This window comes from Rhinolophus sinicus, chromosome 17 (assembly GCF_057876585.1).
Source record: "Rhinolophus sinicus isolate RSI-liver-muscle chromosome 17, RSI-T2T, whole genome shotgun sequence".
Classification (NCBI taxonomy): Eukaryota; Metazoa; Chordata; class Mammalia; order Chiroptera; family Rhinolophidae; genus Rhinolophus; species Rhinolophus sinicus.
This window is the reverse complement of record NC_142517.1, coordinates 187708328-187715114: the sequence shown is the minus strand read 5'-3', so window position 1 is coordinate 187715114 and position 6787 is coordinate 187708328. Positions and strand designations below refer to the sequence as shown.

General features: G+C 38.9%; 1 pseudogene; it reads right to left on the bottom strand.

Moving 5' to 3' along the window:
- Nucleotides 1–5518: 5518 nt before the first annotated feature.
- Nucleotides 5519–6440, bottom strand: LOC109445020 (S-formylglutathione hydrolase pseudogene; annotated as a pseudogene).
- Nucleotides 6441–6787: the final 347 nt, after the last annotated feature.

Here is a 6787-nt window from a genome sequence, read left to right as displayed (position 1 = left end):
CAATGACCAGTAAATATTCGTTGAATAAATGAATGAAGTGGGAAAGAAGGACCAATGCAGATGGTGAAAGACTAAGAAGAGGATAAAGTGCAGGTTAGTCAGAACGAAAGTAAAGAAATAAGGAGTAGAGATGACCTATGTGCTTTTAGCCTTGTAGCATGTGTCCATTTTCCTGAATCACTATATTGCTGACCTATTGTTAAGTGTTTGGTTAATTCCAACACTCAGATTTGACACGCATTCATAATTTTCCATCAGATCAAGTACACTGTGCCTGGACTATAGCAGGCCCCTAATTAAAAAAAAAAAAAAAAAATGTTGTGTGAAAGAATGAGCTGCATCTCCATTTTCAGACTCCCCGTTTCAGATCAGTTCCCTGACAAGATTTTTAATTCTTAGGAGCAGAACACCTTATCTAGAAGAAACCCTAGCAGGGATTTAATCAAACCTTCCAATTTCTCTTTCAAGGCAGCCGCATATTACATCTTTGTTCCCTTAGAGTAGCGTTACCTGTGGGTTTTGATTTTTTTTTCTCACTGGCTACTACTGGAATAAAGCAAGTTCTTTTGCATCACTTGAAAACACTGAAATTCCTTTTTTGTATATCCTCAGGACCATAATAAAATCTTTATAGTATAACTCCCCACCCACATAACTGCTTTTGATCTTGCTGATGCTCAAACTGCAACTGGCCTAAATTGAAATATGCTTAAACAAAAATACAGGAACTTCTGGGTCTTGTGAAGTGACTGATTAATACTAAATGTTATCCACTTTGAACAGCAATTCATAAAAACAGAGTTTACGTGGGAAAGGCCATCATTTTAGATGCTGGCATAATTTTGGAACATGACATGCATGCTGCCAGTATGAGATACCAGAAATAATTTCTGCCCTTGTTCTTTGCTTTTATAAGTGACTTTTATCCTTGGACCACCTACAGCTCCGTAAGAAGCTAAACAGCTTCATTTGTCAAGCTGAAAGATTGTCTTTATCTCATTAATCTATTTCATACCAACTATAAAATATTTATAAAATTGTATTGATGAGTTCACTGCTGTAGCTTACAATATTAATATAAACCATGTGAACCAAGTGATATAAAGAAATAGCAAACAAGGAAAATGACAAACAGATAGTTGGAGATTAAACAGGTCAAAGTTTCTTTGTCTCATGCCCAACTTCAGTACAAAATTGTGAAGTTTGCAGCTCCCCACCTGCACGATCAGGTCTCCTTGGCTGAGATGATGAGGGCTTAAAGCTCTTAGGAGTATTGCGTTTGGAAATAAAGCTGTCTAAGGCTATTCTCAGATCATGACCCAAAGACCACTGAAGATATGGAAGACCCTTTAGTGGGTTCTATAAAGTTAAAAAACAATTTGTAATATTACTAAGACATGATTTGAGTTTTTACATTTCTATTGAACAAAACTGCTGGCCCCTAAGTACATATCAAAACGGTGGCACTAAACCGTGTTAGGGGTCATTATATTCTTTACCAAAATGAACTTACTGGAAAAAATAATGAAACAAAAAAACGTGTTTCACTTAAGAATGCCCCTGAACCAGTAAAAATTATTAATTTTATTAAACTTGGACAGTTTAGTAAATGTCTTAAATATTCTGTAAGATGAAATAGAAAGTACACTTAAAGAACTACTGTATTCTAAAGTAAAATATTAGTTGTCTGAAGGAAGAGTGATTGTTCATTGATTTACGAACTGGACTAGCTGCTTTTCCGCATAATACCATTTTATTTGAAAGAACAGCTGGCAGGCAAAGCATGCTTACTCAGATTGGGATCTTTGGCAGACATTTTATTGAAAATGAAGTGTGCCTTTAGCTTCAAGGAAAACAACTGACAATATTGTTGCCAAGGATAAAATGCAAGCCTTCGAGTGAAAATCAGGATTTTAGAAATCTGTATCCAACACTGAGAGTTTAACAGGTTACCAATACTTAAAGGCTGTTCTGATGAAATTGGTAGCAATAAAAACAAATGTGATTTTTGATATTATATAAAGAAACGTGTGAACATTTGGGAAATCTGCATAACTCAGTGACATCGTATTTCCAAATGACCAATAAATGATGTTATATATCGTGCCTGGATAAAAGATCCATTCAAAGTGCAAGATAGACTAATGAATTTTAATATAATCAAGTATAGAAAGATTGTTGGTATGGCCTTAGATTCCACATTGCAACTGTCCCTTAAGAAACTACCACTTGTCAAGTTTTGATGTAATTTCAAAGACAAATATCTATAACTGTCTGACAAGGCTATTAAAATACTCCTCTTTTGTTCCAATTTACATCTCTGTAAGGCCAAATTTTCTTCATAATTCAAAGAAAGCTACAAATTAAATGCAGGAAGAGATATGAAAATCCACCTGTCTTTTATTAACTACTATAAAGAGTTTAAAAATTATAAAATAATGCCACTTTTCTCACTAATGTTTTTGTTTTGTAAATATAATTACATGTCATTTTAAATGTGTTATTTATGCTAGCATGTAGTAGGATTATTATTGCTATTATTAATTGAACTAATAAAGATTTTAAACTCTTCTGATATTTAATTTCTAATGCAATAAACCTCAATATATATAAACCATATAAAAAAAGATTTTTGGAATCCTCAATAATTTTTGAGAGTATAAAGAAGTTCTGGTTCCAAAAAGTTTGAGAACCACTGCTCAAGATGCTAAAATCCTTCCTTTGCTTAAGTCAGTTTGAATTCATTTCTTTGTCACTTGCAACAAAAGCTGGAAATGAAATAGAGAAAAAGAACTGAGTTCCAAGTTTTGCATCATATCAATACAGAGATATGATGCAATAAAGAATCAGCCTCAATAGTCAGAACAAAGAACAAAAATTCAGCCAATTCAAGATATAGGAGTCAGAGGTGACTGTGAAAATTTAAGCCTTCCTCACTCCCCCTACCTAAAAATCTATAGGTGTTCTGGTCAAGATGGCAGAGTAGGTAAATGCTGTGCTTACCTTCTGTCACGACCACATCAAAGTTACAACTAAGTGACAAAACAACCATCATTGAGAATCACCTGAAATCTTGCTAACCAAAGCCCTATAACTAAGGACACACAGAAGAATCCAACTAGAGACTGGTAGGAATGGCAGAGACACAGAATGGGCTGGTTCCACACCCACGTGTGACCATTAAAAATTGGGAGGGATTCTCGGTTACGAGGGTACCCTCAAAGAAGCAAGGGGTCTAAGTGCCACACCAGGCTCCCTAGCTCAAGATTCCAGTGCCAGGGAGAGAAGTCCCCATAATTTCTGGTTGTAAAAACCAGCAGAGATTGAGGCTGAGAGAGACAGAGGATGGCTGGAGTCCCAGGGGCTCCTCATAAAGGGACTGTGCACAGATTACTCACTGACAGAATCACTGGCTCTGGACTCCAGCACTGGGTTAGCAGCTGGGGAGGTGACCGGGACATATGGGGGGGGGGGGCAGGGTAGGGACTGAGTTGTCTGGCTGCAGGAAGAGGGCTAGAGGGGCAGCTTTCTCCCAGATGGAGGAGCTGCAAAGGCCATTGTTTCATGATTGAGCCATACCCCTTCCCAGCATGCAGACTCAGGTGGCTGCGATAGCTGAGTCTCCATTAAGCTGGCTAACACCATTCATTTGCCACACCCTGGTGATTCTGAGACCCCGCCCCACCCAATTTTCGGGCACACCCAAGCCACTTTCAGTGACTTTTTCATACAAACTACCTTCCTTAGCTCATGCTACAAACTTTCCTAGGATCTCTCAAAGGTTCGAGAAACCCAGATAAGCAGGATCTTGCTTGAGTATGTCCCGTACCTCTGGCTGAGCAGCCCTAATCCTGGAACTAGCAGCAGCCAGCCTTGGTTCTTGGCTTTGCCTCTAGAGGCACTTCCAAGCACAGCATGGGCAGCAGCCATCTGCGGATTGCTTTGTGGCTCCTGCTGGGTGGCCCCCAGCAGGGCACAGGCTGTGGCTGAACTTGGCCTGCAGCAGGTCGCCTCCCAGGTGGCCCTGGGGTTGGCATGCCCAGTGACCAGCTTCAAAACAAGCTGGAACATCACCCAGCCAACTCCAAGGATGACACATCCAACAGGCTGATTGGGCAGGCACCAGAGCCCCGCTGAGGCAGATCTTCTGTAAGATCAGCTTCTGTACCACTGTAGTCACAGCCAATCCTCACAACCAATGAGCCCATGGAACAATCCCTCCCACTGACATTCAAAGGGCAACCAAAGCTCAACTATAAGAGAAGGGCACAACCCACACAAGGGACATACCTGGAGGGCACAGCTCTCCAGGAAGACTATGCTACTGAGCCCCACAGCACACCTACTACATAAGGCCACTCTACTAAGACGAGGAGGCATAGCAACCCTACCTAATACATAGAAACAAACACAGGGAGGCAGCCAAAATGAGGAGAGAAATAAACATGTCCCAAATAAAAGAACAGAACAAAGCTCCAGAAAAAGAACTAAACAAAATGAAGACAAGCAATCTACCTGATGCAGAGTTCCAAACACTGTTTATAAGGGTGCTCAATGATCTCAGTGAGAACTTCAACAAAGAGATAGGAAACATAAAAATGGAAACAGAAAACATAAAAAGGAACCACTCAGGAATAAAGAATACAATAATTGGAATAAATAATACATTACAGGGAATAAACAGTAGATTAGATGAAGCAGGGGATCGAATCAGTGATTTAAAAGATAAGGTAGCAGAAAACACCTTATCAGAACAGCAAACAGAAAAAAGAATACAAAAAAAAAAAATGAGGAGACTTTAAGAGACCTCTGGGACAACCTCAAGAATAACAACATTCACATCATAGGGGTACAAGAAGAAACGAGAAAGCAAGGGATTGAGAACCTATCTGAAGAAATAATGACTGAAAACTTTCCTAACCTGGAGAAGGAAATAGACATACAAGTCCAGGAAGCACAGGGAGTCCCAAACAAGAAGAACCCAAACAGGCCCACACCAAGAACCATTATAATTAAAATGGCAAAGGTTAAAGACAAAGAGAGAATCCTAAAAGCAGCAAGAGAAAGGCAACTAGTATCTTATAAGGGAGTTCCCATAAGACTGTCAGCTGATTTCTCAACAGAAACTTTGCAGGCCAGAAGGGATTGGCACACAATATTCAAAGTGATGAAAAGCAGGTATTTACAACCAAGATTACTCTAACCAGCAAAGCTATCACGTAGAATCAAAGGACATATAAACAGCTTCCCAGACGAGAAAAAGCTAAAGGAGTTCATCACCACCAAACCAGTATTACAAGGAATCTTAGAGGGACTTCTTTAAGAAGAAAAAATAAATAAAAAATAAAAAATATGAGTAACAAAATGTCAATAACTACATATCTACCAACAATTACTTTTTTTCAGGTTTCATATATTTGTTCAGAAGGTGATTTAACTACAGAGTGAAGCATTTTCAGCATTATAAAATATAATATTTTGAAATCTTTTTTCCCTGCAATTCTGCTTATTGCACTCTTTATAATCCTGAAGAGATTCTCTTTTCTGAAGTTTTTAATGCATTCAGGTATTTTGCATGATGTCTGATGTGATCAGTAATGAAGGTTACAATGAAGTAGTAGCTATGATCATAACCCTCTTGTAATCTAAAAACAACAGAAGTTTTCTTTTCTGTACAGACAGCTATGAAGTTATCAGGTAGTAACTGTCCATCTGAAATAAACTGCTCATCTTTTCCTTGATCAATTAGTATGTCCAATTGAGAACCTGACTAGGATTTTGCAAGATGAGTAGCATCATAAGCCTTCCATTTACTTTGATCTGTTCCCAAATATCCACTAAAGGCCTTTTTACCCCAAGGACAGAGCACTGGATTGGAAATTGGAGCACATACTGACACAGATTTGTATTTTCCAGGATTCTTTAAAGCACTAATCAGAGCTCCCTGGCCTCCCATGGAGTGGCCAAAAATAGACATTGTTTGAGGGTCCACTGGAAAATTGGTGTATATGAGTTAGGGAAACTCCTCCGTTATGTAAGAGTACATTCTGTAGTTCATTTTCCAAGGTTCTTCAGTGGCATCCACATAAAACCCAGCACCTGTGCCAAAGTGCCAGCTCTCATCTTTTCCTTTAATAGTGCAGCCAGGAGGACTGGTATCTGGAGCAATGACAAGACCATGTTCTGAGGCAGCCTGATGATAACCAGATTTTGATATAAAACTCTGTCCTGTGCAAGTTAAACCAGACTTCCAATATAGCGTAGGGCATTTTCAAGTTTCTGCCTTTGGTGGTAAGTAGATAGCAAATTTCGTTTTGCAGTTCAGTTCAGTACTGTCATGTTCAAAAAAGTTTCTGCAATCCTTGTTGCTGAAAATCTGTTTCAAAACCATTCTTTTCTTGTCCAATTGCTACTTGCTTTTTTATTTGCACCAAAGGACAGACGATCCTGGGGTGGAGGTGCAGGTGGAGGGGAGAAAAGCAGGGGTGGAAACTCAACAATTACTTTAAATGTAAATGGATTAAATGCTCCTATCAAAAACATAGGGTGGCCGAATGGATAAGAAAACAGGACCCTTATATTGGCTGCCTGCAAGAGACTCACTTCGGATCGAAAGACATACACAGACTAAAGTAGAGATGGAAAAAGATATTTCATGAAAATGGAAGCCAAAAAGCTAAGGTAGCAATACTTATATTAGACAAAATAGACTTTAAAATAGGCGAGAACAAGAGACAAAGAAGAATCCAGTAATCCCACTTCTGGGTATTTATCTGAACAAATCCAA